Source organism: Crinia signifera, chromosome 3, assembly GCF_055691185.1.
Source record: "Crinia signifera chromosome 3, ASM5569118v1, whole genome shotgun sequence".
NCBI lineage: Eukaryota > Metazoa > Chordata > Amphibia > Anura > Myobatrachidae > Crinia > Crinia signifera.
In genome coordinates this window covers 102,302,046-102,327,102 of record NC_139219.1, presented here as the reverse complement: position 1 = coordinate 102,327,102, position 25,057 = coordinate 102,302,046, and the positions used below count along the sequence as shown (strand labels likewise).

The following is a 25,057-nucleotide window of genomic DNA, read 5'->3' as shown; positions in this document are numbered from 1 at the left end:
ATTTTAAGAAAGTAAGAACTACTTCCAAATCCCATGGTGCAGTGGGAGGCACAAAGGGGGGCTGAATCCTCAGCACCCCCTGTAAGAAGGTTTGGACTTCCGGCAAGGCCGCAATCTTTTTCTGAAAAAACACAGATAGTGCGGAGATTTGGACTTTTAAGGAACCCAATCTGAGTCCCTTATCCAGGCCAGCCTGAAGGAAACGTAGCAGACTGTTTAATCGAAAACTGGCCGGAGGCAAGTCATTCTTCTCACACCAGGCAATATATCTGCGCCATATTACATGATAATGAGACGCCGTCACCGGCTTCCTGGCTTTTATCATTGTAGTGACGACAGAGGGATGGAGACCCTTGTGGACTAAGATCTGCCGCTCAACCTCCAGGCCGTTAAACGTAGCCGCTGTAAGTCCTGGAAGACGAACGGGCCCTGGAGGAGCAGGTCTTCTCTTAGGGGCAGACGCCACGGGTCTTCCACTAGCATGGCCTGAATGTCCCCGTACCAGGCCCTTCTTGGCCAGTCTGGTGCCACCAGAATGGCCTCCGTCCCCTGATGCCGGAGCCGCTTTAGCACCCGAGCCAACAATGGGAGAGGTGGGAAGAGGTACACCAATTGGAAATCCCAGGTCCAGGTCAGAGCGTCCACCGCTATCGCCCCTGGGTCTCTGGTCCGTGCACAGTACATTGCTACCTTGTGGTTCAATCGTGAAGCCATCAGGTCGATCTGAGGGAGCCCCCACAGATCCACTATGGCATTGAATACTTGAGTGTGAAGGCCCCACTCTCCCGGGTGAAGATCGTGACGACTCAGGAAGTCCGCCTCCCAATTGTCGACCCCCGGGATAAAAATGGCAGACAGGGCCTGGACATTCTGTTCCGCCCAGGACAGAATTTTTGACGCTTCTCTCATGCAAGGCATGCTCTTGGTACCACCCTGCCGATTTATATATGCCACAGTGGTGGCATTGTCCGACTGGACCTGGATCGCCTTTCCCTGTAACAATGGAGCTGCCTGTAACAGGGCATAGTAGACCGCCCTCAACTCCAGCTTGTTGATATGAAGGCCTGACTCCAGTGGAGACCATCGACCCTGTAGGCGGACTCCCTGTGTCACAGCTCCCCAGCCCCTCAGGCTGGCGTCCGTGGTTACCAGAATCCAGTCCTGGATCTGGAACCGTCTGCCTGCCAACAAATTGGATGAATCTAGCCACCACTGTAGCGAGATCCTGGTTCTTGTTGCAAGGCCAATCCTTCTGCGCATCTGCAGGGGGGAGCCGGACCATTTCGTCAGAATATCCAATTGAAAAGTCCTGGAATGGAAGCGGCCAAACTGTATTGCTTCGAATGAAGCCACCATCTTGCCTAGAAGCCGGAGGCAAAGATGGATCTGTACCAGAGGTGACTGTAGGACCTCCCTGACCAGCTGTTGTATTGCAGTGACCTTTTCCATCGGCAGAAAGACTTTTTGTTCCGATGTATCCAGGATCATGCCCAAGAAAACCATCCTCTGGGTTGGAACCAGCGATGATTTGGGCATGTTCAGGATCCACCCGTGGTCTCTTAGAACCTGTATGGACAGATTGAGAGCACTGCTTAAAGCCTCCGCCGACCCTGCTTTTATTAGCAGGTCGTCCAGGTATGGCACTACATTCACCCTTTGGAGCCTGAGTAGTGACATCATTTCCGCCATTACCTTTGTGAAAACCCGCGGGGCTGTCGACAGGCCGAAAGGCAACGCCCGGAATTGGTAATGGTCGTTCCCCAAGGCAAACCTGAGATAGATTTGGTGTGGAGGCCAAATAGGAATGTGTAGATAGGCGTCTTTGACGTCTATAGAGGCCAGGAACTCCCCTCCTTCTAGGCTGGCGATCACAGAGCGCAAGGACTCCATCCTGAATTTGAACACGCGCAGGAAGGGGTTCAGTGACTTTAGATTCAGGATGGGTCTTACTGAGCCGTCTGGCTTCGGTACCAGGAATAAGTTGGAATAATATCCCTGGCCCTGCTCCGTGTCTGGCACCGGTACAATTACCTGAGACTGGAGCAGCCTGGTAATGGCCCCCTGAAGGAGCACCTGATCTTCCTGGGATGCTGGAAGTGCCGACCTGAAGTATCGTCTTGGAGGGGGTTTGTCGAATTCCAGCCTGTAACCTAGAGAAATGAGACCTCTGGCCCAGGAATCCAGACCCGAGGCGTCCCACACATGGCTGAAATGCAACAATCGCGCTCCCACCGCGAGAGAATCCCGTGGCGGGAAAACCCCGTCATGCTGCAGGCTTAGAGGAAGTCGCGGCATTTGGACGGTCCTGGGTGTTGGAGGTGTTAGGCTTCCTAAACTTGCCTCTCGTGCCCCTGCTGGCATTGGAGGCGCCCCTAGCCTTGGGGCGAAACCTGTTCCCACGAAAGGACTGCTGGGAAGCACCTGTGAAGGTACGCTTTGCAACCGTGGGGGCTGATGGAAGGAAGGTAGATTTTCCTGCCGTGGCTTTGGAAATCCAACCGTCTAATTCACTGCCAAACAGCCATTCTCCTGTAAAGGGAATACCCTCCACACTCTTCTTTGAGTCTACATCTGCAGACCACTGACGCAGCCACAAGGCCCGTCTGGCTGAAACCGCCATGGCTGAATTGCGTGCGTTTATTGCGCCCAATTCCTTTTGTGCCTCGCACAGGATTTTTGCGGTCTCCTGAATGTGACGCAGGCTGTCCCCTATCTGGGCCACAGTCATGTCACCCAACAACCCTTCCTGAATCTGGGTAGACCAGGTATGAATAGCCTTGGCCATCCAGCAGCTGGCTAAAACTGGACGCTGGGATGCCCCACTAGCCGTATATATGGACTTGAGGGTAGCTTCCAGCCTTCTGTCCGCCCCGTCCTTAAGGGTGGATACCCCTGGGACTGGTAACAACACCTTTTTAGAGAGGCGGGAAACAGAGGAGTCCACTACCGGTGGCTCCTCCCATTTCTTTCTGCCCAAAGGTTCAAAAGGATATGCATTAGTGAACCTTTTTGAAAGAGTAAACCTCTTATCAGGGTTTTGCCAAGCAGACCTGAAAGCAGTTTCTAACTCTGCCTGCTCAGGGAAGTACACTGGCTGTTTCTTCTGAGTCATGAAGAAAGGATCACCCTCTGTAGATGCCTCTACTGGGAGATCTAAAACATCCCTAATGGCCCTGATAAGGGGCTCGGGACCATGCACTGCCGCCTCAGGAGCTGGTTCCTGCAGACCCTGCTCCTCACCCTCCTCCAATATGTCCTCATCGTCCTCATCTGTGTCAGGATCCATAGCAGTAGCCTGCCTCTTTTGAGGCTGTGCGGGAGGAGGAGGTACATTTTGGGTATGAAGAATATCCACCCTGGCAGCTAACAAGGACAATTCCCTCTGAACCCTCTGCGTTTGCTGAGTGTTAGTGGAAAGCTGTGAAGCCACAGAATCCAACAAGGTCTTTATGTTGGAGGCCCACGCAGGTTCCTGTTCGTCTGCCTGCGACTGCCCCGCAAGCTGTGGGGGAACCCCACTGATCTGGGTGTCAGCACTACTGGGCTGTGGTGACATACAAGCCTCACAAGTAACCTGGGACTGTGACTTGGGCACAAACTTGGTGCTACACACCATACAAGTGAACTTTTTCACCATGATGAGATAGTACTACAATGTCTGTAGTAACAAACACAACCCCCACGCAGTCACACACGTGCACACACTGCTGGATGTGTTCTCTGAGTGAAAACAGACTATGTGCTTGCTTCTATGCTGTGTCTGTAACTAATCAGTGGGGAAAAAACAGAGCAATTGGGGAGCCAAGTGCACCCTTAACCTGAACTCACAGATCTGGGTGAGCTGGTAACGCTAAACACAGTGATATAAACAACACAGTGTCTGACTAAGCTAGATAGCGCAGCAGCGCTAAATCGCTATAAAAACCTGCTGTCTCTGCCGTGCTGCAAGTACCCGGATCCACCACGCCAGTGAGGAGCCCTTGTAATGGAGTCTGGCAGCGTGTGAAGAAGCAGGAAGTGACAGCGCGCGCCCAGCAGAGCTTGGTCCCGCTCTGAGTGAAGCCCCGCCCCCTTACACGGAGCTGGCGCTTACATATATTTATACTGACATTATTAAAGGTGTAAAATATATATCATTATACCCTGAGGGGTGTCCCTGGTGGTCCAGCGGCAGCACCCCTATGCCAGTTATCAGACGCGGTGTTCACGCGGTCCCTGCTGGAGAGCCGCCATTACTAGCCGTCGTCTTGCCGCACCAGAAATGGCTGCGGGGACCCCTTGTGGGACCCCCAGCCTGTACTCACCACCGATGTCTTCAGACCTGTCAGGGGTGTGCGGCGGCTAGGGGACTTGCTCGCTACAGCGCAATGCTGTGCGGTGACAAGTCCCACGCAGGACTGGATTGTCCTGTAGCAGGGTCAGCTCTGCACCTGAAGAGGTCGGGGACTGACCCTTCCCCTGACACCCACGAAGCAGGACAGCTGTGTGGTCACCACAGCGCCCCAAAATAACAAACTTGAAAATAAATGTGGAAAAAACTCTGGAGCATCCAGAAGCACTGCCTCTCCTGAGGCACATTTTTCAAAACTGACTAGTGGAGGGAGATTGAGGGGAGGAGCCAGTGCACCCACACTGAAAGTTCTTTTATGTGCCTGTCTCTCCTGCGGAGGTCTCAATCCCCATAGTAGTGAAGCCCAGTATCCCATTGGACGGTAGAGAAAAGTACAATTGTGAGATGAAATTCCGCGTGTATATTGCAGTCTCTACTAGGTTACTTCGTTTTTGTTTATTAAGGAATATTAAACCCATCAATGTTGTAACTAGGTGTGTGCAGTGCCGGTGCCACCACTAGGCAGGGTTAGGCATTTGCCTAGGGCGCCGGCCACTGGAGGGCGGTAGTGAGCTGCAGCCTGCAGGAGGAAGAAGCAGCAGCAGGAAGCTACACTACCGCAGAGGAGAACCCGGCCGGAGGAACTTTGAAAAAGAAGCTGCAGCCAGCGTAGCAGCTATTAGGTGAGTTGATTCGGATCCTCCTCTCCTCCTCCTCCCTCCCCCACCCCCCAACCTCCGCTCCAGGCAGTGTGATATTGCGCTCTGCTCTGGGACGCCGGGTTCCTTAATGATGGATTGCCCGAGCCGCCCGTGCCTAGGATAGGACAGCTGAGGCGAAGGTCCTGGTCCCCTCCCCTCCTCCCCCCTCCCGGGCAGCAGCATGAGCTCTCACACTGTCAGTGTGTTACAGCGTGAGAGCTCATGCTCTGCCTGTCAGCGGCACAGCACAATCATACTAGAGTGTGCTATCACTCACCCCGGAGCTGTTTTAAAAGATTTTTAAATTGTTCCCGGTAAGGGGGCGTGGTCACGTTGCCCGCGATTTAGCCACGCCCCCAACACTTCAACAGTGTGCCTGTCCATGTCCAGTGTCCGCCTGATAGCTCCTCCTGCCCTCTGATCAGGTACCGTTTAATCACCTTAGCCCCTGCCCTTCCCCCCTTACTATGCACTGTATAGGCATCCCCATTTTTCTCCTTGTCCTCAGTGTGACTGTCTCCACAGTACTGGGCACACAGCTAGGTGGGTGCATGATTATACTGTATAATCATACATCCACCTGGGGGACTAGCTGTGTGCCCACTGCACAGTATAGTATAATCATGCACCCACCTGGGGGACTAGCTGTGTGCCCACTGCGCAGTATAGTATAATCATGCACCCACCTGGGGGACTAGCTGTGTGCCCACTGCGCAGTATAGTATAATCATGCACCCACCTGGGGGACTAGCTGTGTGCCCACTGCCCAGTACAGTATAATCATGCACCCACCTGGGGGACTAGCTGTGTGCCCACTGCCCAGTACAGTATAATCATGCACCCACCTGGGGGACTAGCTGTGTGCCCACTGCCCAGTACAGTATAATCATGCACCCACCTGGGGGACTAGCTGTGTGCCCACTGCCCAGTACAGTATAATCATGCACCCACCTGGGGGACTAGCTGTGTGCCCACTGCGCAGTACAGTATAATCATGCACCCACCTGGGGGACTAGCTGTGTGCCCACTGCGCAGTATAGTATAATCATGCACCCACCTGGGGGACTAGCTGTGTGCCCACTGCCCAGTAGCTAGTCCCACAGTTGGGTGCATGATTATACTGTACTGGGCAGTGGGCACATACTGTACTGGGCAGTGGGCACACAGCTAGTCCCCCAGGTGGGTGCATGATTATACTGTATAATCATCCACCCACCTGGGGGAATAGCTGTGTGCCCACTGCCCAGTACAGTATAATCATGCACCCACCTGGGGGACTAGCTGTGTGCCCACTGCGCAGTACAGTATAATCATGCACCCACCTGGGGGACTAGCTGTGTGCCCACTGCGCAGTATAGTATAATCATGCACCCACCTGGGAGGACTAGCTGTGTGCCCACTGCCCAGTACAGTATAATCATGCTCCCACCTGGGGGACTAGCTGTGTGCCCACTGCCCAGTACAGTATAATCATGCACCCACCTAGGGGACTAGCTGTGTGCCCACTGCCCAGTACAGTATAATCATGCACCCACCTGGGGGACTAGCTGTGTGCCCACTGCCCAGTACAGTATAATCATGCACCCACCTGGGGGACTAGCTGTGTGCCCACTGCCCAGTACAGTATAATCATGCACCCACCTGGGGGACTAGCTGTGTGCCCACTGCCCAGTACAGTATAATCATGCACCCACCTGGGGGACTAGCTGTGTGCCCACTGCGCAGTACAGTATAATCATGCACCCACCTGGGGGACTAGCTGTGTGCCCACTGCCCAGTACAGTATAATCATGCACCCACCTGGGGGACTAGCTGTGTGCCCACTGCCCAGTACAGTATAATCATGCACCCACCTGGGGGACTAGCTGTGTGCCCAGTACAATATACTGTATATAAAATATATAAATATAAAATATAGCTAATAAAAATGATAAAAGTCAATTGTGTATGTGAGAAGTTGGGGGGGCGGTATCCTGTAGGTTTGCCTAGGGCGCCTAGATGCCTTGAACCGGCCATGGGTGTGTGCCAGTCTTGCGGTGAACACAGCACATCGGCACTTTAGGTGTATGCGCTGTCACACACATAGGGCCTGATTCTGGTTGACTTGCAAAAGAAAATTCTCTCTCTAATGGACAAAGCCATGCTGCACTGCAGGGGGGCAGATGTAACATGTGCAGAGAGAGTTAGATTTGGGTGAGTTATTTTGTTTCTGTGCAGTGTAAATACTGGATGCTTTATTTTTACACTGCAATATAGATATCAGTTTGCAGTAAAAACCGCACCCAAATCTAACTTTCTCTGCACCTATTACATCTGCCCCAGCTGCAGTACACACGGTTTTGTCCATTATAGGCACTCTCCCCACTCTGCATCCTGTTGCTGCTGGCTGCTCCGCCTGTCACCCATTCAGTAGTGGCAAAAGTGACAGATGTAGCCGCTCTCATCAGGGTGGCTTCGGGCGTGTCAATCGCCACCCGCTTCGCCCACTCCACCAGATATCAGTGGATGGCGCACTGGCGACAATGCAGAGGATGGCCCCATCTGTAAAAGCAACTCTGGCCAGTGGGTGCCAGAGTGGAAAAAAAGGGGACAGGGCTACACAGAACTGATGGACGGGCTACACAGAACTAAGGGGCAGCGCTACAAGGGAGTGAGGAGACCAGGGCTGAAGAGGATAAGCTGCTACAGAGATCCAGCCATCCAGATGCTAGTGGAGGGAAAGAGAGTGAGTGTGTCTGTGTGTATGGGCACAAGTAGCGCTACTACTGCAGGCCCTATGTGCGTAAGCGGCACTACTACTGCGGATGCTATGGGGTTGATCCTATAACACCCGAATGGTGCGAGCTGCCATTTGAGTGCCGTTTTAACGTTGAACTCGCACCTTCGCCGAATTCGCTGAAAATTGCTTGCACCGCTATTGAGGTGCGAACACTTTTCAGCAAATTGCGGCCGATGTCGTGATGATTTGCACTTGCGAATCTGCCGCACCCTTTGGGTGTAATAGGATCGACCCCTAAGTGTGCAGGCAAAACTACTCCCTCGGGCACAATGTACAAAAGTGTTGTCAATCCCACGGGCACTATTTGCATATGCGGTGCTACTCCCACGGGCACTACCCCTGTGGGCATTATGTGCACAAGTGTAGCTACTCCTATGGGCATTACATGGGTAAATAGCACTATATACATTATATGGGTAAATAGCACAATACTGTGGGCAAAATGTGTATAAGCGGTGCAACTCCTGTGGGCATTGTGTGCATAGGTGGCTCTAGTCCTGTGGGCATTGTGTGCATAAGCGTCACTAGTCCTGTGGGCATTGTGTGCATAAGCGTCACTAGTCCTGTGTTTAGGCTGCATAACTACACGGCGTGCAGGGGGTGGAGAAGGGCTAAAACAAACTGCCTTTGATACTTAGAAATCACCTGTACTTGAGCATGGATATCTAACCTGGGATTAGCTGTACTAACGAGCTATTACCAGGGGTTTGCCATAAATTGATGGCGGTTTCTAATTTACAGCATTTAACAAAGGATGGTTTGTCATCAAAGCCTCCCTCTGTCTATCCCCATCAGTTTCTAATGCTAATGCTTCAATCCTGAAATAATTAGCTTGGTTCAAAACACTGTACAGTTCCCTGGGATCTCTGGACAGCTATATAATTACAAAATGGCGAAAGGTCACAAAATTAAATGAGAAAATGGCATGGAGTCCCTGCAAAATTGATAACAAGCTAAGCTTTTATGGCTAAGCAAAGCAGCAAGTGACAGGGGGTCTCCCAACTGGAATACCCCCTCCTTCCACCTGCAGTACACTGCTGCCCATGGGTGGAACCGCAGGACAGTCCCAAAGTAAGGGTACCGTACAGCAAAAATCATGTTCAGGTGAAGAAGCGACACAAGTGCCAAGTAGACATTGCAGCTGTATCATGGGGGTGATTCAGGTTGCCTTGCAAAAGCAAATTCCTTCTTTAATGGACAAAACCATATGCACTGCAGGTGGGGCTGATGCAACATATGTGGCGTTAAATTTGGGCTAAGTTATTTTGTTTCTGTGCAGAGTAAATACTCACTGCTTTATTCTTACACTGCAATTTAGATTTGAACACACCGCACCCAAATGTAACTCTCTCTGCACATGTTACATAAGACCCACCTGCAGTGCACATGGTTTTCCCCATTAGAGAGAGACATTTTGCTTTTGTGCGCCAACCTGAATTAGCCCCCATGTTCCTACTCTACCATTTCTCCAATGATTTTTGAGAAAATGGCAGCAATACATTTATTTCCTTCCTTCTCCTGTAATGCACTATTGTTGTTCTAAACTGCCCATTTTCGGAAGCACCAGGACACACAACATATATTGCACTCAAATTAAATAGCAAAAAATGTTTTTTTTTATTTATTTAAGGAGTTTGCACGGATTAATTTGATATGCAACACCTGTACATCTGTGTGTAAATAGTCTGTAATACAGTATGTATACAAAGTGCCATTCTGCTCTGACTTTGTACATATTTGAAAACTAGAAACTGTGTAGCCCATTGTCTCTGGTACAATACACATTCAGCTGTGTTTTGCTGAATCTGCATCTGCTAATAAGATGCAAGTTTTTTTTTAAAAAGTTGCTATACTAAACCATTAAGGTGTAGTACAACTCCCTATCATTGGGTGATGGGTGCTGGGATAGTGGCCCGACAATGTCTGTGTCGACAGTCACTAGGTCAACCACTAATGGTTGACAGTGACTAGGTCAACATTGACATTGTGTAGACACAAGCAAAATGTCAACATTTGTACGGTCGACACTGAAAATGATGACACCAATTTTTCACTGTCTATGTCAACATGGCAACCATATAAGTGTATCACGTCAGCTCGCATGGTTAGCTGCGCTTGCCATGCTTTTGGAACACTATTATAATTTAACTCTATTCCCATTTGGATGGTAAAAGTATGAACCAAGTTAGTCTAAACAACAAAACATGAAAAACTTGCGTTACTAGTCACTGTCGACCATTGTCTAGTAAGACACACCCAGGGACCATATATACTGGAGGACACATCTGTAATCATCTTTGAGATAAAACATACAGATAATTGGTCTAGAGCAGGGGTAGCCAACTCCAGTCCTAGAGAACTACCAACAGTTCACATTTTCCAGACAACCTAGCTGCTGCAAAGGTGCACTTGTTACTCACTGACACATTTTAAAAGATCCACAGGTGGAGCATGGTGGCAAAGGCAGTGCGGGACAGGGGGGGAGCAAGGGGCGGCAGCAGTCACAAAAAGAAGCCCTTGGGCTTCTATGGGCATACACCAGCTAAAATGTAACCCCCTGCAACGAAGCCCCAGCGGTGGTGCTTTGGTGCATCTGAAAATGTGATAAAAACCCAATAACTGGGTTTTTACCACATTTTCAGTTTAGTACATCGACCCAAAATGTCAAGGCACCATGAATGGTTCCAGTTGATAAATCTACAGTAACTAGATAGACTGTCAATAAGTCTACACAAAAAAAGTCAACATGCAAAATGTCGACATTAAAATGGTAGACACATGACAAGGTCAACATGAGTTTTTCATCATTTTTGTTTTAATCGCCTTGTTCTTCCTTTACCATCCATGTCAGCATAACACAAAGCATGGCAGTTGTCGAAATTGACACACAAAAAAAATTATTGTATAGCTTTTTCAGTTCGACATTTTTCCCTTTTTAACCTTTCCCATGTTGACATTTTGGTGTAGACCTATTGACGTATCCTATCTAAACACTATCTAATAATCCGCACCCCCGTAAAAAGCATTGCAGAAAAACAGTGCAACCTTTCAATTTATTTTATGGTATGTATTTTGTTTTATCTATCTTGTCCTAATATTTTTAAGAAGGTGATACTGTGATTAAAAAAATGTTTAATTCATTTTTATCCTTTATTCATTTTTATTTCAGGTGATTGTTTTAGAAGCATTGCTGTGTCAATAGCGAACTCTATCCCATAGTATTGAACCCAGTATCAATTTGGACGATAGAGAAATGTACATCTTTTGATCTGTCTCTTTATGGAGCAGATTTATTAACATTCTTTTTGCTAAAATACAGGTGTCATGGGTGGATTTCCAAATTTCCAAAAAGGGGCTCCATACATGCCCACATTGCGAGCCTGCCTCCTCCTACCCTGTGGTGCCTAACGCCAATCCGGCCCTGATTAAGGAGCCTTTGGAGTTGTCGAGGAAAAACTACCTCAAACCCTGTAATTCACTTTTTTTCTTTTTTCTTTTTTTAATTAAAATTGCATTTCCCATACCTATAATGGGAAATGCAATCTGTCCAAATTTAGTGAAAAAACCCAACAGTGAGCCCTGTGATAATAATGCTATCTTCAGCTATGGATGGACACACAAGTGGATCAACGTGAAAAAAAAAAAAAGATCATATTGACCTAAATCCAGGGACCGATGATAGGTAGTCCAGTGAGGGCTGCGTCATTGGATCCTCATAAGTTGCTGTGTGATGTTCCAGTGTGACCCCTGGTGCAATAACGTGATACTGCGAAGTGTCAGCTCACTTTACAGCATCGGAGGCCATAGCAAGTAGATAATTCTACGACCAGCAGCCTTCTTAGAGCATATGTCCCTACAACGGGGGGGGGGGGGGGGGGGGGGCAACCAGGAGATAGCAGTGGAGTTTGGGACACTTGTGCTGCACATACTCAAAGAAGTTACCAAGTGCATTTGCAGGAACAGAGTTTTTTTACAACCGTTATCCCTGCAGGTGATAATTGATACATTTGTGGGATGTTATCAATTATCACATTGTGGACTGGAGAAATGTTATCCTATAAGCTTCGCGGTAAATCTACCCCCATGAAATTTTTATTTTTCATTAAAAATCAATTGTGGTTGAGCATTTCTGAGTTGTTTATAGATGATCTTACTGGTGAGTAAAGGGCTGGTCCATCATAAATTCATCTGTATACTATTTATTGGTCAGTTTCACAGTCCTCATTTATACAGCTCATCAATTTGGTGTGTAATAGGTGTGTTCCACCTTTTACATATGTGTCACAGACACAGTTTCCTAGAATAAACTTTAAATTACCCTTCCAGAGCAGGAAAAAAACTTTGTTCTTATATTTATATATTTACCCCCTTACCTCCTTTCTCTTTTATTGCGCAATAAATTTTGTTTTCAACATTTTTTTTTTAATAAACACATAAGTAAATTCTATTTTTGTTTGCCATATTCATGTTGGTGGACAGGGTTCTCATAACCATTGCACATCTAATCCAGCATTTCATTTCTATTCACATAATCAAACTGTGTCTACACGCGATACGATAAGCTTCACCACGGATATCGTGAGCAATATTTGCGGAACTCCCAGACTAACAATATAGAGGTTCCCAAACTGTTTATAATCATGGCACCCTGGAGTATCAGATTTTTTTTCACGGCACCCCATAGAATAAAAGTTTCTTATTGAGATATTTAGAGAAAAAAAAATATTAATTTAAATAAATTCTGTTATATGTCATCCTTAGGTTTAATTATGTTTAATTATTCAGTCAGTGATGTCACCGGGCCTCCACTCAACATAATTTGCCTGCATGTTCATATGACAGAGGAGGAGGAGGGTGGGGAATTAATGACCTGCGAAAACATGCATCGTTAACAATGCGCTAGATTATATGCGATATAGTTATTGCGTATATCGTTAACACACCTTTAGGGGAAAATTTACTAAGAATCATCTTCAGTTGAGATTAAACAAGCAGGGCGTCTTTTTCATACACAGGTTTACTAAGAATCAGATTTCACCGAATCGTGTTTAGTAGTGTGCGTGTTCAGTTGTAGTAGGCACAAATCAATAAACCTACCTAGAAACTGCATGTTGTGCAAAAATCGGCACATAGTATAATCTGTGCAATGTTTTTGTGAATTATAATGTAATGAAATAGTAAAAAAAAAAAAAAAATGTTGTGCACCCCTCCACCCAAACTAAATATAACCAGCACAGGGCCTATGAGAGTTCTGTCCCTGGAGAATTGGTTAAAAATTTAATGAAATTTTAACATTTACCCCATGGTTGCCTTCACATTATCACTGGTTGGCTAAGAGAGGAGTGACTCTCAGCCAATCAGGTATCATGTACAGGAAATCAAGTAGGAAATGTCAGAATCTGGTGAGCACTGTCTATGCTGGATATTTTCTTTTATTTTACCAAGACACTGGAATATTACACAAAAGGGACCAATCACCACCGTGGAGCAGGAATATGTAGTGTGAGTGCAGGGGAGTGTGAAATAAAGTGTTAAAACATGCAGTGTGTTTGTCATTTTTACATATATAGATTGGGCCGACAAATACTAAACAGTACATAAGATGTGACCTCCAGATCCCTACTATTGTAGGGGGTAAATTTAATTTACTAAAGTGCGGCTTTACAAAATTGGATATGTTGCCCATAGCAACCAGATTCTATCTATTATCGTCTAAAAGGTGCTAGATAAACAAATCTGATTGGTTGCTATGGGCAACATCTCAACATTTAAAAACCTGCACTTTAGTAAATATACCCTTCAGAAGCATTAGATCAGTTTATCTGCCAACATTCCCGCAGCAATACAGCATACACATCTATATAGCCACTGATATTGGGTAATGGGGCCCAGGGATTATATAGGTAAGAACCCAGCTTAACCCTTTGAATGCCAAAGGAATTTGTCAAAATAGGTGTGAAAACTGCCAAGCAAACATTTGTTGTTCATCATAATGACCTGTAATGATTACCTTATATACGAAATACAGGTCGAGTATCCCGTATCCGAGTATCCGTTATCCGAATTATTCCGAAATACGGACATTCCAGAAAGTGAAAAAAAAATTTTTTTTTGCTAAAAACTCACTGGGGACATTTGTAACAGCATCACTGGGGACATGATATGTAACTGGCACTATATATGTGCAAGACAATGATTGCTTGGCATTCAAATTCAGTGCTGAGATAGTACACACATTTTGTTTCACGTTTTGAAACCTTGTTTTTTGAACAATTAAATAATAATGTGTATATTATGTGTTTATACAGCATACATGCAAGATACTTCAAAATACATCATTGAAATATTAAAATATTCCGGAATACGGAATAATCTGTTATCCAAAATTCTCCTGGTCCCGAGCATTTTGGATACGGGATACTCAACCTGTATAATCTATTTTTACACAATATTGTTTTGTTTTTTTACTTTATATAACAAATGTAGGTGATGCTGGCATTTTTAGCAAATGCTTTGCGCATCTCTCACAGAAATGTTGACACACAAAGAGTTGACATCATGACGCATCCCATCACTGATCGCATGCATATTGGCATATTCTAATATATGCATGAAGAAAATCACAAAGGATGGTTCTGGCAGTAAGAGCTGTCCTTTGCAATTATAGAAATTATAGGTTTAGCACCCAGAGGCCAGATGCACTAAACTTCAAAGTGAACAAATGGAGAGTTATAAACAACCAGCCAATCAGCTCCTACCTGCCATGTCAGAGGCTGTGTTTGAAAAAGTCAGGCAGGAGCTGATTGGTTGGTTATCACTCTCCATGTTATCACTTTTGAAGCTTAGTGCATCTGGCCTAGAGTCTTATCAGCGCCTGTGTAGAGCGACACATACTCGGTTGGATCCCTCCTCGAGAAGCAGCCATGGGCAGCCATTTTCTGAAAGTCACTTTTCTTATAAGAAAAGTGACTTTCGGAAAATGGCTGCCCCCATACTAAAGACAGTTTTTTTAAACTGGTTTTCGTATGTGGCAGCCATTTTCCGAAAATCACTTTTTTTTCATAAGTGCATCGGTTTTCATAGTACTGCCGGGATCTGCAACGGGAGGTACCGGCTGCACGGAGGGGGGGTGGTTCTTAAACACATTGGGGGGAGGGGGGGGTGATGTTAACCCGCGCGGGGGGATGTTAACCCGCGCGGGGGGGGGGGGTGGTGTGATGTTAACCTTGGGGGGAGGGCGCGATGTTAACCCTAGGGGGTGGGGGTGGGATTGCGCTGAAGACTGCACTGGCTTTGACCCTGTATTTAGAAAGTTTCCAAAAACGGGTCTGCCAGTGTCTTATACAGTAATATACCGTTTAAAAGATGCGGTGTGAAAGGGGTTTTACCTGGCAGACCCGTTTTTGGAAATGTTTTCAAATACAGGGTCAAATCCAGTTATGCGGTCTGAAAGCAGCATTAGCTACATAACAGGGTATTCCAGACCTTGGGGAATATGGCAGCCATGGAAAACACTGGGAGCCAATAGTTGCATCAGAAAATGGAGAGACAGCAGCAGATAATAGTACATCTGAAGGATTAGGAATATTCCACAAATATTTAATAAATATGCCCCATTGAGTGTTCTGGAAATAGGTAACTGTATAGAGAACCATATTGTTTGGTAGCAAGCATGAAACGTGTGTGTATTTATTTTGACTGATATATCCTATATGTAGCCTACAATACTTTTATACTAACATATTTCACATCACACATCCAAGCATCTAAAACCATTATAAGATATATAATATTATCCTATATAATAGTATCCCACTTTTATTAGATGGGCATCTCAAATATTCCACAGTACTGAAGCAATTTCACCTTGAATGAAGTCAAAGTTTTCCAGGCTATCATGAATTACCACTTTCATGCTTGACAGACACCAAGTGATGGCTTCACATATGGTGTTATTGTCAGCACCTGTTAATAGGTGTTTATTTGAATAGCTGTCAGCTGGAATAGGAGAAAAATAAGGACATTCATCTGCAGTTAGAACTGTATGTCTTCTATCTCTTTGCTTTTCGGTTTCTAATTCTTGGACAAATACCTTTATCAATACAAATGACATTATTGCATACAAAGACAAGCAGCCCGTCTACTATGGTGTACAATTATTACATGAGCACAAATATTAACATACCTAGATACCTCTCTATACTAATGTTATGGTATAAGGGGTTGAGAGTGTACAGGTCCCCCCCCAATTGGTTGACATGGAAAAGATCAACAGACAAAAAGTTTGCATGGAAATGGTCGACAAATGACAACATGGTGGACACAACATGAGATTTTTATTTTTTGGGAGTGTCAATTTGTAGGATTCCATCACATAGACCCCAAATTAGTGTACCCCTTTGCTCACACAGCTGCACTGGGCAAACTCATTACCCAATCATGTAGATTGGGTAATGATTGTAGAGTCCATGTAGATGGTAAAGTATGGCAGGGTTGCCTACCTGACCCTCTCCTTCAGGGAGAAAACGCTCTGTTCCTGGACATCCCTGGTAATGTATGATTGCCACCACCTGTGGTGAGGTAGTTCATTGATAAAGAAAGGTGTTTTACCACAGGTGATGGCAATCATACATTACCAGGGAAGCCCAGGAACAGAGCATTTTCTCCCTGAAGGAGAGGGTCAGGTAGTCAACGCTGAAATATGGTAAAGAGATAAACACAACATCTGCAACGGGCACAGAACTAATGCCCTGACCGAGACATGGCAGACATGTTGGTCATGCAGAATTATTTCTCACAGAACATGGCCTTTATGTGCAGCCTAGGGCTTTAAATGTTTTGCCTTGGGCTGTGCATGATATTCATACTAGTCTGTATATTCCAATCCGCCCCCAATGCACGCACACTGTAAATGTATTCTTACGCTCGATTTCTATTGTGTACAAATGGCTATCATCATGTTTCTGAACAGTTATTTATCCTTTACACTTGTTAGAAAACAATAAAACAAGACTGGGGGCATTATCCTATTAGTCCTGATTCCGTTACAGCCAAAACGAGTGGATATCGCAATTGGGGACTAATGGTCACTGTATCCAATTAGTGCATGAAAATGGACCCACATTTGCGGCTAATTCCCTAATCCCATGGGCGGGATGTATTAAAATTAGTGGTGGGCAACGATTAAAATTTTTAATTGCGATTAATCGCATGAAATTTTTGCGATTAACTGCAATTAATCGCGATGATAGTCACATAAGTGCCTCTTACCTAAAATCTCGTTGCCAGGGGTTCCATGCTCGTTGCCAAGGGGGATTGCATGCTTGTTGCATAGTGGGTTCCATGCTTGTTGCCAGGGGAAGTTTACTTGCTTATTGCCAGGGGGGTTTTCTTGCTTGTTGCCAGGGAGGTTTACTTGCTTGTTGCCAGGGATGTTTACTTGATTGTTGCCAAGGGGGCTACTTGCTCCATGCCAGGGGGGGGTTAGGTGTTCCATGCAAGGGGGGTTATGTGTTCCATGCCAGGGGGTTTACTTGCTCCATGCTGGGGGGGGTTAGGTGTTCCATGCAAGGGGGGTTATGTGTCCCATGCTAGGGGGTTTACTTGCTTCATGCTAGGGGGGGGGGGGGTTTACTTGCTCGTTGCCAGGGGTTGCAGGTCCACAGCGAACCCAGAATCCGCACTGGGTACTCTGCACTCCCCACCCTGATAGACGCTAGAGGTAAAGGAGCACGTCTAGCATCTGTCTCCTTCAAAGCAGCGGCCATATTTGGAGGGGCACAGGGTCTCAGTCTGCATGTGTGGATGGAGACTCTGCACCCTTGCGGCGAAACCCCGTCTCCCGTCCTTTACCCAGTACCCGCCAGCCCCGTTTCCCAATCTCTGCCGCCGCAGTTAATGTGCTGACACTTTAACGCGATATTAATGCGTTAACGTGCCCAACACTAATTAAAATACATTGCCGCCCCACCGCAGCGATGCTAGTCGCATATGTACTAACATATGCGACTAGCATCGCGATGCAGTGACGGAGACCACCGTGATACCTGTGATGTGTTGTGAGGGGGTCTCCGTCACACCGTGATACCTGTGATGTGTTGTGAGGGGGTCTCCTTCCCTCATGCCAGGAAGCCTAAGCAGGCTGTCCCTGGCACCTCCTCCTTCTCCCTGCAGCCGGAAGGACCTCTGGCTGTGTTTCTAGGGGCAGGAGGAGTATACCTTCCAGGTCCAGGGCCAGGCTTTCTGGATCCTAGGAAGATATGCCAGGGGGGAGGTGGGGTTGGCAGCGGGCGGTGATAGAAGCTCATAGGCTTCCATAGAGCCCGGCTAAGACGGGTTGCCGTGTTTTAGTACATTTGAAAACTTCGTACATCCCGCCTGATGTGTTATCGAAGGTCCAACTGGCTGCTTATCGGGGGGTGGATCATGCTTCGCAGCCTGCATAGTATCTGACAATGGGGCAGATGTATTAAGCCTGGGGAAGAGATAAACTGGAAATAAAGTGAAAGGAGATAAAGCACCAGCCAATGAACTGTGTTTGAAAATTACAGTTGGGAGTTGATTGGCTGGTGCTTTATCTCCTCTTTATCTCCAGTTTCTCTCTTCTGCAGGCTTAATACATCTGCCCCAATAGCTGGTATCTGGGTTGGGTGCCGGATGGAATCCCGACAGGCATTCACCCGACTTTGGGATCCCGACTGTCAAAACACAGACAGCTGGGTTCCCGACGGCCGTCGCCTATTTTCCCTCGTGGGCGTCCACGACCCCCATAGAGGGAGAATAGAATAGGTAGCTCGTGTAGCGAGCCACCATGCCCGCAAGGGGCTTTTTTTATTATGCGCTCGCCATGCTGTCTGGGTTCGGCCAGTCAGGATCCTGACGGCGGTATACTGACTGTCAGGATAATGACTGTCTGGATCCCGACTGTCGGACCCCTATACCACACCCATCTGGGTTAAGGGATGTCTGCATTGATCCCCCTGAGTGTTAAAAGACAGCCAATGTGATAAGAGCAGTAGAACACCACAGGATGATACTGAGCGCTGATTGAATATTCGGTACTGCTGCTGGACCTTAAGGGGAAATTACCACAAACCCCTCCAAAGTATGCACAAGAAAAAAAGAGGTAGGACCAGCACTGTACTGAATATATATAAATTTAATAAAAAATTGCAATTTTACATATTATAACAGTCAATAATAGACAGACATGACTTACATACACAAAACACAGAAACTCCCCCTTAAATAACTGGTGCTGGTTAGGTGCAATTGCGGAAGATTTTACTCATATATAGAGCCGGTTAGTACTGAGTTCAGTCCCCACAGAAATGTGCACATTTTAAAGTGGTATACTTAATTTGTAATCCTGGGGTGAAGTATGGCTTGCAAATATGGCGATATTCTCCGACCTTTAGCAATAGGTCATATCCGAGATTGATAATCAGCCCGATGTCGTTGGCAGCCTCAGTGTCGCTGAAGGGTGACACCCCAGTGCGGGCCACATTCTTTGCGTGATGCAGCTGGTCATAGCCTGGGAGAGGTCAGGAATGAGGTGCTAAGTTGCTGTCTCTGTTACTGATGGGACCAGGCAGTAGAAGTGGCGCAGGCTGGCCTTGAAGGTGACAAGCACCATCGGGGTGCCGCAGCTAGGAAACAAATCTCCCAGTGCTAACTTCCGGTCAGGGAGTTAAAGCTGGCCATACACTACTGCGATCTCACAGCAGTGCATGGCCAGCCGATGCCCTGTGAGCTTCCTGGGACCTTACTGGGCAGCAGGGTCGCAATCGAATCATTGTATGCTGTCCTTTACATGTGATGGACCGCATGTGACCCCTGTTCCTTGCCGCAACATCCAAGGTTGGACCTGCATGCCTATCCGACCACAGACCCGAAGCCAATCAGTGTGATTCCATTGGTGTTGACTCCAAATTAAAAATGCTGCTGTCCGGGCCCAGGAAACATGTATTGGCAGTACCCCCTTAAAGGCGAACCTATGCAGCATTGTACTCGGGAGGGAGGTAAGAGCCGTCGTGGTGTCTACAGCAGGCATTCCCAACCACAGTCCTCAAAGCACACCAACAGTGCAGGTTTTAGTGATATCCAGGCTTCAGCACAGATGGTTTAATCAGAATCAATCAGGTACTAATTAAGTCACCTGTGCTAAAGCCTGGATATCTACAAAACCTGCACTGTTGGTGTGCCTTGAGGACTGTGGTTGGGAATACCTGCTCTACAGGCTCATTGCTACGCCAACGCACACACACACACAAATCTTGTTCCCCTTGTCTCTACACAAATACACATATATAGTCTGTTCACTCCCACCATATGACACACATGCCTCGCTCTGTTCTCCCAGTACCAACACAAGCATTTTTATTTTGCTCCAGAGACCACAGGAGTCACCAATATGAAGGACCAGTGGGCAAGCTGCACTCAGACTGCCTGGGCATAGGTAAAGTTGGGGGCATGGCCTAATCGCGGACCCGTGTCACTCCCATTTATACTACAACAATGAAAACCAGTGTCTGGATGCAGGAGGAGGCCAATAGCAGGCTTTGCTTGCTGTGGGGGCTGCGTGACCTGACAAATGCAAAATAACCTCATGCTGCTGACAGAGGTGTGGCTCAGAGAGAGGGGAAGGAGGGAGGCAATAGCCCCAGCAAGGGCATAAAGTTTAGTTTGCCTGTAACCAGTGGTGGCTCTTACCATTTACCTCTTACCATCCCCCCTCCACAATCCCCACACTGTCCCAGCCACCAGTGATCTCCACGGGGCCAGCACATGTGTAGTAACTTCATACATGCTGCTCATGTGCAGGCCCAGGCCTCCATGGTCTGCCTTTGCAGCAGCCCCCGGAGGCTTAATCCGGTTCCCAGGAATGGCGCATGCACAGAACCCGATTTGGGGGCTGCCGCACATTTGCGCAGAGAGGCATCCTAGAAGGTGGGAACACCTCCCAATGGGATGCCTTGAGCGACTGGCAGGTCGGACTTCCAATAGGAAGTCACTGCCAGTCACATTGAAGCCAGTGCAGTCTCACAGACTGCATCTGGCTTCACTTTAGGCAGAGACAGTGCCGGATTTTACCTGGGGTGGCTGCAGCCTATAGGTAAAAACCGCCACTGCCTGTAACTAGGTCCGGCTCTGCCGAATGTTATGCTACATACACACTGGCTGTTTAATTGAACGGCCAATATAGAACACTGGTCCATCGGCCAGTGTGTACCAGCAATATTTCTGTGTGATATCATTCAGACCTATTACGTTGTGCAACACAGCGGATGGGAGATATAAAGGCGCATCATGCTGTGTGTACGAGCGATCCAGGAGCTGATGCTGATTGACAGCTCAACTCTCCTACTGTAACAACTTGAGCGATCTATATGCAGATCAGTGGAGTCATAATATATTATATACTAAAGTGGCCCATGCATAAACTTCTCATACAAATAAAATAGGAGCAAAACGTATCAATCTTAAGAGGCCTACACCCGGGGAAATGCTACAGCGTTCCGAGCAATGCTAGATTGCTCAAAATGCTTCATCAAGATCACGCAGTACACAGCGATATGTCAGGTGCTGTGCAATCTGTCAGGGCCATCTAACTCTCTGCACATGTTACATCTGCCCCACCTGCAGTACACGGTTTTGTCCATTAGAGAGATCATTTGTTTTTGCAAGTGAACCAGAATCAGGCCCATAGTGTGCTGCTCCATCCAATCAGACCAACACTGACTTAACGTAGTGATCTTGCAAAAAATAATATATAGTGCACCATAATAACTTTACTAAAAGATAAATGCTCACATACATATACATACACGGAAAACAGCACTCAGGAACTCATGTCCAAATGTACCTGCCACAGGCCCCTTATACATACCTCCAAACATGACCCATGCCAGGAGGGACACCAGTGGCGTGACAATAGCTCCGCAGCCCCCGCGGTGGCGGGGGGCGCAGAGAAATTGGGGGCACCGCCGGGGGGGCTGTGGGGCTATAGTTACCCGTGGTCTGCGTCTCGCCCGGCTCTCTGCCGGGACCTGCCTGACGTCACGATCCCGGCCAGCTCCTGCTGCAATGAAAACTGACAATTAGAAAATGGCTGCCCCCATACTGCAGACAGTTTTTTTTTCAGTCTGTTTTCATTGTAGCAGTAGGAGCCGGCCCGGGACCGTGACGGTCAGGCAGGTCCCGGCAGAGAGCCGGGCGAGACGCAGCCCGCGGGTGGAAGGTGCAGGACAGGTACCAGTAAGAAAGGGGGGGGGGCCGGCCTGCCTGCCTCCTGGCATGGGTCATGTTGGGAGGTATACTTATACAATGTACAACATGCATACCTCCCAACATTAACCTCTCCAGGAGGGACAGAATGCTCTGTTTCTGGACTTCCCTCTTAATTTTTTATTGCTATCACCTGTGTGGAAACATCTTTCTTACCCATTAACCTGTTTAAAACAGGTGATGGCAATCATACATTAATAGGGAAGTCCAGAAACAGAGGAAAGTGTCCCTCCTGGAGAGGGTCATGTTGGGAGGTATGTAACCAGCTGCACTCCAGCAAAATAATATTTGAATCCAGCGGCATGATGGTCAATGTTTCATCCGATTCCTTGGCCCGGTTCTTCAAAATCGGATGAAAAGGAGGACAAATTGCACTAGTGTATGGCCAGCTACACCGGCCTTCTCTCACTGTAGCCTAGAAGAGCCACCTGAAAATGCAAGAGTCTCCTGGATATTCAGGCAAGAAGGTAAGTAGGAGCTCGTCAGCAAGGTTTGAGGGAGTATATTAAATAATGGAAACAACAGTTATGGGCACAAGGCCTACAATGAGAATAGAACAATGCATGGGTCCATTGCCGAATAAGCTTACAATAAATTTTCCCAACAACACACACACTTAACCTACCTATATGTACTGGATAATGAGGGTGAAATTGGAGTATCTGGATGCAACAAATACAAACATGGGGTGGGGAGAACACGCAACTCAATAAAGATGAGGCACTGGATTGGATCACCAATGGAACAATGCTAGAAAGAAAATAAAAATAAAAAAAAAAAAACACTACACATATATTCAAGCACAAACACTACACCAACATCAAATCTAGAGAATACTCTTTAGACCATTTATAAATATTAATTCCAAACACATGTTCAAACCTAAACATAAAGAGATGAAAATTGTACAAACAATACTTCTGGAACACAAAACACACAACAGACAATACCACAACATGCAGCCCCATCTACAAGCTCCAGGCAAGCTCTCAGCACACCTATGTAAGCTAGAAGTGAAATGCTAATCACATTGTTAGCTCAGATCCGCAACAGCTGTAATTTATTGAGAAGCCAAATAACGAGCAGACTCCAGGCACCATAGCAGGCAATGAAAAAAAAAACTGTAATCCAAATAAATTGTAACTCTGCACCTCCCCACTGGGTCCTCAGCCTAAATTTAGAGCAGGACTAGAAACTCTTAAAAAGAGGTGAATGCAGACAATAAATCACATAACATACACAGATGCCAGATACACAGCCACAACTCATCCCAGCACTCTGCAATGTCACTGGAAACTAAGCGCAATGTAACACCTAGATATATATAGAGGATTGTTCTATTTTGATATAATAGGTATGTACTACTTACCTTTTACATGTAGAGAATTTAGTGAACCCCAGAAATCCGCCCAGGCATACAGTGTACTGCGTTACAGAAAGTTTCCCCTCTGGAGCATAAAGTAGTGTAGCCAGAAGATACTGATTATGATAGCAGATGTCAGGGCTGCAGAGTTGCACAGATGAAAACCGCAGAAGTAACGCAGAAATGTTCTTATGATGCGACTGCATCAGTTTTGCCACATACTGTACAGACCCTGCCTGCCTCCCTCTCCCCGTAAGTCTGGCCAATGTTTAGGAGACATTGTACACCTCCATCATAGCCGCGCCCTCTCTAACTGCTTCAACCAATCCATAGTAAAAGCTCTCCCTCGTATTTGCATACAGTGTTGCTCTCCAGCCAGTCGTAAGCAGCATGTGCCTGAAGAGGCGTGGCTAGGAAGGGCAGTGTATCAGAAGCAGATATAATAGTGCTGCTGTCTCTGCTGCGTCTAGTGCAATATCCTCAACATATGGAGCTTTTTAGCAGGCTCCATCCCCGGAAATAATCTGGATTTACAAAGAAAAATGCCTCCCTGGCTGTACTTGTAGACAAAGCTTGAAGGGAACATGGCAATATCAAATGCCAATGGCGTTGGTTCTTTGTATTTATATTTGGAGTTTGCAATGACTAGTATTATTATGACACCTTGATATTAGCAAAGCCTTCATTTTTACTACAATATTTACAGGACACTTTACATTTTTTTTTTCATATATGAAAGCTAATTTATGACCCTGGAGAAGCTAAATTCTAATTTGAGACATCCCACCACTACTTTATTAAATGCCATATGATTTTATTAAAAGTTGCCTAATCTGCTGATGAATTGATGGCGTTTGCAGGAATATAAGGATTTTTTATTGTCTATGGAATTGAGTAGATTGGGGAACCATTAATAAGAATACAGGATCTGATGCAGTAGAAGTTATAAAAGTTGCACCAGATTGTGTAGCTTAAAAGGCCCAAATTCATACAAGCCCACAAAAAAACATAGGCGTATGTGTGTGCCCCTCCATACCCATCACACTATAGAGGAGGGGGAGATGCAACCGCTGGATCTGTAGTATGTGTGTGTGTACCGCCATACCCACTACAATATACAGGAGGGAGACATACAACCACTGGATCAGTAGTATATGTGTGTGTACCTCCATACCCACTGCACTATAGAGGAGGGAGAGATGCAACCACTGAATCTGTAGTATATGTGTGTGCCCATCCATACCCACTGCACTATAGAGGAGGGAGAGATGCAACCGCTGGATCTGTAGTATGTGTGTGTGTACCTCCATACCCACCACACTATAGAGGATGGAGACGTGCAACCACTGGATCTGTAGTATGTGTGTGTGTACCTCCATACCCACCACACTATAGAGGATGGAGACGTGCAACCACTGGATCTGTAGTATGTGTGTGCCCGTCCATACCCACTGCACTATAGAGGAGGGAGAGATGCAACCGCTGGATCTGTAGTATGTGTGTGTGTCCCTCCATACCCACTGCACTATAGAGGAGGGAGAGATGCAACCACTGGATCTGTAGTATATGTGTGTGTACCTCCATACCCACCACACTAT

General features: G+C 46.8%; 1 protein-coding gene across 2 annotated transcripts in view; it reads right to left on the bottom strand.

Annotated features, from left to right (window-relative positions):
* TIAM2 (TIAM Rac1 associated GEF 2) overlaps nt 1-23,727 on the bottom strand; it is a 249,816-nt gene extending 226,089 nt beyond the window's left edge. For both annotated transcript variants that reach the window (XM_083176314.1, XM_083176316.1), the window contains exon 1: nt 23,466-23,727. The gene's annotated coding sequence lies outside the window, so the exon portion shown is untranslated. The remainder of the gene's footprint in view (nt 1-23,465) is intronic.
* Nucleotides 23,728-25,057: the final 1,330 nt, after the last annotated feature.